Raw genomic sequence first — 7336 nt, 5'->3', positions numbered from 1 at the left:
ACACATTTTTATATTAAGTAACAATTTAATTATAAAATATTTATTTTATCCTTAATGAAATGATTTATAGCCACACAAATTTCTATCATTCATTTTGGACGCACAAGTTTTAAAAGTCTGCTTTTCTTTTTTAAACTCCGTGTCAAGTAAAACTACCTCACAAAATGGGACGGAGGGAGTATATAATAAATGGATCACCATCTTCAGTGATATGAATTCATCATACTCATACAGCCACTCAAGAGTTGTTCAGTGTTTCACCAATTCAACTTCAATTTAGGTCCTTCTATTACCCTCTTTTAACTTTAATCATTTTATATGATCCATTATTTCTCTGTTTGAATGGAGACATACTATTTCATTTGATGAATCTACATGTAATAATACTTTTCGAAAGCCTTAATTTGGTATGGATTTGTATGCTACATTCAATTATATTATGTATCAACAAAAATTATATCCGTAAATCAGACAAATTGATATAACTATTAACAAATTGTATTTTCTTGGATTGATTTTTTTACAGTAAATATTTCATTTCTCATCCTTGGACATTATGTAGTGCAGGTTAATGATGTCGACAAGAAGTGTTCAACTTGTTTGCTTACTTGTTTGTTCTCTGGCCATCAGCAAAACTGATTCTACAAAAGCAAATGAATCACTGAAACAAGAGAAAGGCGCAGATCATGCATATTTTGTCGATAAAACAATTGTTCAGAATTCTGTATCAAAAGGAGCAGGTTCAATATATATACGTACAAATTAAATCCAACTTAAAGTAGAAAAATTCATGATTATAGTTTTACTTGCAGTTTGCTTGGACGGATCACCTCCAGCGTACCATCTTGATTGAGGATTCGGACATGGACTCAGAAACTGGATTATTCTACTCTCAGTGAGTTTAACATAACATTAATACAAGTTAAACTCTTTCTCTGGTTATTCATTATTGAGGCGCGCTTGCTTTCTGCAAAGGTTTTAAATGTTTCAATTGAGCCTCATTTAATCTTTAAATTCAAACTGTTTTAAGATTCTTTATTTACATTGATGTAATGTATGTTTCTATATTTAAATTATGAATTATTATCTATTTTATATCTTTTAGATTTCTCTATGCATTTATAACTTGTTTTTTAAAATTTTATTGAGTTGAAATTCAAATTGTTGTTATAAAACTTAAATCATAATATATTAAAATTATTGAGATTAAGCTGGTCAAATTGAGTGGATCAAAACCCAACTGGTGTTTAAGCCCATTTGAGCCCAACCTATTTGAGTTCAAAGTAAACTTGGGCGGGTCAGGATCCAACCCAATTTGTGTTTGAACTCATTTTAATATTTCTAATTTCAAATCAACCGGCCTATTTGACCCCCTATTACTACTGAGACATGCTTGCTTTCTGCAACTTTCACTTTGTAAATAGGGAGGAGCATGGTGCAGAAACACGACAGACTGCCTAAACCGTTCCAAGACTGACTTGGGTTCTTCAACACTTATGCTGCCATTTATATTTTTAGGCATTTTCAGCAAGAGCAAAAGAGAAAATCCAGGTTAATTATCGAGAACTATTTGATAATCTAGAATGAAAAGTTCAATTTGATTGAGAAAGGCTTATACATATGATCGATCATAACTTGGTTATATTTATTGTAAATCATGTAGATTTTTACAACTGGAACAAAGTCTTTGTTAGGTATTGTGATGGTGGAGCTTTCACTGGAGATATCGAAAACGTTGATCCTGTATGCTCTTTTTCAATCTAGTTCCTATTTCAAAACTCTCTCTGAATGTGTGTTAGTGACATTTCTTTATCGGTGTGTTTTTTGACAAGACAACATTGAACTATTCTCACATCCTACAATGTTTAGGCTACCAATCTTCATTTTAGAGGTGCAAGGATATTTGATGCAATAATTGAGGATCTTTTAGCTAAAGGATTAAAGGATGCAAAGAACGTACGTATGCTTAAATTATAACAGAAATAGTAGTATTTGTTATCGTTCGTTGGAAAATCCTGAGAGAACTTAATAACTGCAGGCTATTCTTTCTGGCGGTTCTGCTAATGGGTATCCAGCAATGCTATATTGTGATCACTTCCACAGTTTATTACCTAAAGCTCATAGAGTGAAATGCTTGGTTGATGCTGGTTATTTTATCCGCATGTAAGATACATACCGTTGCATTTCCTATATAAGATAATGATTCGGCATGCTAATTAAGAACCATGCATACCGCGTACTAACTAATCTAACTTTGAGATTTCCTTTTTTGCTACTTATAGGAAAAATCCCCTGCTAGCAAATGTGTTTGAGTCCATCTTTAGAGATGTTGTTACTCTACATGTAAAATCCTATATCTCTTTCATTTACTTTACGTACGTTGAAGAAGATCAGAGAGTTCATTATGTATATATTGAGTTGCAGGGATCTACTAAAGTGTTACCAAAATCATGCACTTCAAGAATGAAACCAGAATTGGTACGTCTTGAAGTTCAATTATATTGTCATTTATGTTTTCTGAACTAATGAATTTATTCAAAACTACAAATACTCTGCAGTGTTTCTTCCTAGAAAACATACAACGAGATATCAAGACGCCATTTTTTACTGTAATGTCAGCATTTGATAGTTATCAGGTACATATATAGACAGTAGATATATAACGACAGATCACTTATACGTAAATAAGTTATTTCTCCACTCAATTTAATTATACTTGGATATAGTGATAATTCAGTACTATATTCTTCCTTTTTCATTTGACATTTCGAAATGAAATGATTTCCAGGTGAACAGTATTATAGGCTCTGATATCGGCGAATACATTCAAGCTAGAAATTGCACTGAAAGTCAGAAGAATGCCTTCAAAGGTTTGCACACTCTCGAAAAATTTCAAACTCTACTTCTTCTATTACTCATTAAAAACATTTGTTTTATGAGTTAGTGTACATGACAAATTTCTTTTTCAATCGAAAATTTCATAAGAAGAGAGTAAAAGATTAAGGACAAGAGCATATATTCTTCATATTTTATTAAGAAGTTTATATATGCACACGCATACAGAACATGATGTGGTCATTTACAATACATTACTACGTAATTATGCTTTTGCAATTTGTTTATTCAGAATTGAGGTCGGAATTTCTAAGAGCTTTGCCCAAAGCAAATGATCCAAAACAAAGAGGAGCTTTCATTGATTCGTTTAATCGTCATACACAGCTTGAACTATGGTGGAATAAAATCAATGCCACTCCGGTTAATAATCTAGTAAGACATTATTTGCGATTTTCTTTTTGGTAAAATTTGTTATTAATCTTGCAAATGCTCTTCATTCATTTTGTATTAGTTGCATTCTTTGAATTCCAACTCCCCCACCCCCTTTATGTTTCATTTTTTTGGGTTGTGAGGATTAAAAACATACCTCCATTAGGTAGGGGTATGGTTTGCGTACTCTCTACGCTCTCATATCCCACTTGTGAATTTCACTAGGTATGTTGTTGAGGCATTAGCTGCCGTAGTTGAGGTTCATATCAGTAGCTATATATTCTTGAGTATAGTTTTGGTTGACACTGCTAAAAGTACAATTAAGTGAAACCTTCTTCTTCTTTTTTTATACTCCCTTCGTCCTAATATAGGTGGTACCTTTTGGATTTTGAGATTTAGAGCCCGTTTGAATTAATTTAATTGTTTGTGAGAGTGAGTTTTTGTTGAACCATCATATTAACAAGTATCCATCATAGTCATTTTTTGAGAATCGGATCTAAAGTAGCATTGTCTAAAACTAAAACTAAAACTAGGAGCTGTAAGAAAGTAGCCACGGGAAGGAAGTTTAAATGCCAATAACAATGAATTGTTTAAAAGTTATTGCGGGGAAAAGGGTCTGATATACCATTTAACTTTGTCATTTAGAGTTGATATATCTCTCATTATAAAAGTGGCTCACATATATTCATTATCGTTACAAAAGTGGCTCACATATACCCCTTATCGTTACAAAAATGGCTCAAATATACCCTTACCGTTACGAAAGTGATAAAATTAATTTTAAATTATTTTTTTGATTTTTAATATTTAAAAAAATTAGGTATTTGATCTTTTTCACACAAATTATTTTTTAACTTTTTTTTTAATTATTATTTGAGCTTCTTTTTCTTATTTCATTTGTTCTTTCATTCTTTAATGGTAAATAAGAGAAATAAAAAGAAAGAAATATGAATGAAAAAAAACTACAATTATTTTTTTGCGGCGATATTTTAATTTAGTTTTTATATCTGTAAAAAAATTTATGATATCTATAATAAATTTTATAAGAAAATAAGTGAAAAGAATAAATTTAACCATCAAAATAATAAATTCCAATTAACCTTTGAATCAAAATAGTAAAACAAAAACATGTTAGAAGGATAAAATATACCCATACATGAATTAATTTTTTAATAAAATTAACTTAAAAAATAATTTTTACACTTCCGTTAGAGGATATGTGAGCCACTTTTAGAATAAGGGATATATCAGTTCTAAATGGCAAAGTTGAAGGGTATATCAAACTATTTTTCCTTGAATTAAACTAGTATACATACATGAGTGATGCTCGAATAATATTAAAATATTATTTTTAAATGTATTAAAATGTGATATCTTGTTTGGACATGTTAAATAATATTACCTTAAAAAAGTTCAACTATCATATTGTTTCTCGGTGAAATGTAGTCCCCCATCCCCACCCTACACCCCCTCTCAATATTCATAAACAAATCTATATGAATATAAATAACGATTCATGTATTTATTTTTCTTATAAGTTGTATGTTTAAATTGAAATTTTTGTATTACTCTTTTTTATTATTGAACAATTCTTCTTCTTTTTTGTAGAAAACAAAAAAATATGATGAATGTGGTAAATGAATTCACTAATAAAACTAATGATGAATAAAAAGGAAAAAGAAGAAAAAAATCTTAACATTATATGATACTATAGGAGTATATATATATATAAGAAGGTTAGAAGTTACAACTCTATTCAAGCTTGAATTTTTATTTAATTTCGAATTTAAATTATCATATTAATATTTTAAAAGATTTTTCTATTACTTTTTTTTAATCCTTGATTTTTTAAATACAATACATATTTTTCTTATAAGTTGTATGTTTAAATTGAAATTTTTGTATTACTTTTTGTTATTATTGATTATATGTTCCAATTAAAATTGCTACCTAATCACTTCAATAACAAGAAAATCAATTATGAAATAACTATCAAGAGAAACTTTAAATAGATTAATATATAGATGATAACTAAAAAAAAAATTCCACTAAAAACAAAAACTGTTAAGTTTTTAATTGCTCAATTTTCTTGTCTTCATCTAGAATTTATTATAACGTCGAATTAAGTAAATAGATCGTCATGAAAAATATATAAAATTTATATATATAAACATCATTTTAATAAGATAATAACTACATCTTATTGGACTGTGATAAAATATTGAAATATGAGGTAAAAATATTTACAATGGAGAGCTAAGTGGAGGAAAATATGATTTGCTTTTTTTGTTATTTTTTTTTGTTGCATAATCCTCGACAGGTATACCTTTTACATTATTCTTTTATACTCAATAATCGTATTACTTAACGTTTAAATATAACAATTCAATAATGTATTTGTGATTATTGATTAATTTTAATAGCGTTTGAAATTTTAGTGAAAACATAAAAAAAAAAATAGGAATTTATTTCATGATATTAATTAGATGAAATGTTGATGCAGACTACAATTAAGGTATTTGGTGATTGGTATTATGATTGAAAATACTCTTATGTGATCGATGAGCATGACTTGCCACTCCCCGTTTATTTATACAACAACGGTACTCTCAAGTCTCGTGGATAATTTTATTACTATATCTAATTTGAGGAAGTTATCAATAATTTTGTTAGTTTATGTTAATGTTGTCAACTTTCAGATGCATATGAAATAGTTGCTAATATATAAAAACTATTTTCTCGACACTTAGATTGCACGTGTATGCAGAGTCATGTAGTACTTGATTTTATTTCTCAAAAAAACATATAACGAAAGCATATCTCACATAATTTGTTGTCAATTTATTAAGAGTGTGTGTGTGGCCTCCTCCAAGATGTTACATTAAGTAACATAAAAATTAATTACGATTAGATAAATTTCACATGTGGTAATGTAACTATTATTTCTTTTCACAAAAGTTACTTAACTATTTTTTTCTAATACAAAAATTACTTAATTATCTTTTCTAGCACGAAAAGCACCGAACTTTGAGATACTAACTAAAAAATCACAAAACTAGAAAACACTTAACTCTTTTATCCTAACCTTTTTATTCATATTTTTTTAAAAATAATCTAACAAATAAAAATTGTGACGGAATTTTTTGATTCATTAATTAAAAGGGTCCCTAGAACAAATTTGATTTTTTAAAAATTCAACCAAGAAATTCTATTACAATCAAATCTAACTCAATCCAAAATTCAAATTCATATGATGAAAGTTAATACTTCCTTTGTCCATTTTTAATTGTCATGTTGCACTTTTCTAAAGTCAATTTGATTAATTTCCAAAGTTAAATTAGATTACATTAATTAGATATTTTAAACAAAAAATTCAAATATTCAAAAACTATACGAAAACTACTATAAATTCCATTTTTTGCATATTAATATGATGAAAAATACATCGTAAAATGTTAGTCAAATTGTTATTATTATTTGACTCTAAAAAAGAAAACTATGACAATTAAAAATAAATGGAGGTAGTATTAAAAGAACAACTGAACAAAACCTTGCATCCTCTCTTAAGTAAAATGTTTTGAAGGAGCTAATCGGACTGTGAAGGATATCTACTGGTTTAATATAGAAATTGTGTTAGACATGACTCAAAATTTCAGACAAAAAAACATAAAAACAGGACTTTGAAAGACTTAGTTTGCAATGCAACAAGAGCAAATAATGATAAAGTTGTTGTAAAATAAGAGAAAAATATAAGAATACTTAAATAATATAGGGAAATAAATGGTGATGGAATAGTATTTCATCTCTTTTTAGTTGTTTTTTTCACAAGGATAAAGAATACTCTTTTATAGGATTTAGAAAATACTCGTTTATATTCTTTAACCAAATACGTTAGTACAACTTTAATTAATACAATAAATAAATGCATAATATTAGGGATAAATTAAGAGAAACATCCACAATTAAATGGATTTGTAACACTCCCCCTTGGATGTTTATAGATATTGTACCTCGTTAAAACCTTACTAGGAAAAACTCAGTGGGAAAAAGCCTAATGAAGAAAAAAGAGTAC

General features: G+C 28.2%; 1 pseudogene; it reads left to right on the top strand.

Moving 5' to 3' along the window:
* The first annotated feature begins 559 nt into the window (after positions 1 to 559).
* LOC125861778 (pectin acetylesterase 8-like) lies at positions 560 to 5919 on the top strand (annotated as a pseudogene).
* The last annotated feature ends 1417 nt before the right edge of the window (positions 5920 to 7336 follow it).

The sequence above is a fragment of the Solanum stenotomum genome, chromosome 4 (assembly GCF_019186545.1).
Source record: "Solanum stenotomum isolate F172 chromosome 4, ASM1918654v1, whole genome shotgun sequence".
Classification (NCBI taxonomy): domain Eukaryota; kingdom Viridiplantae; phylum Streptophyta; class Magnoliopsida; order Solanales; family Solanaceae; genus Solanum; species Solanum stenotomum.
This window is presented reverse-complemented; position numbering and strand designations above follow the sequence as displayed.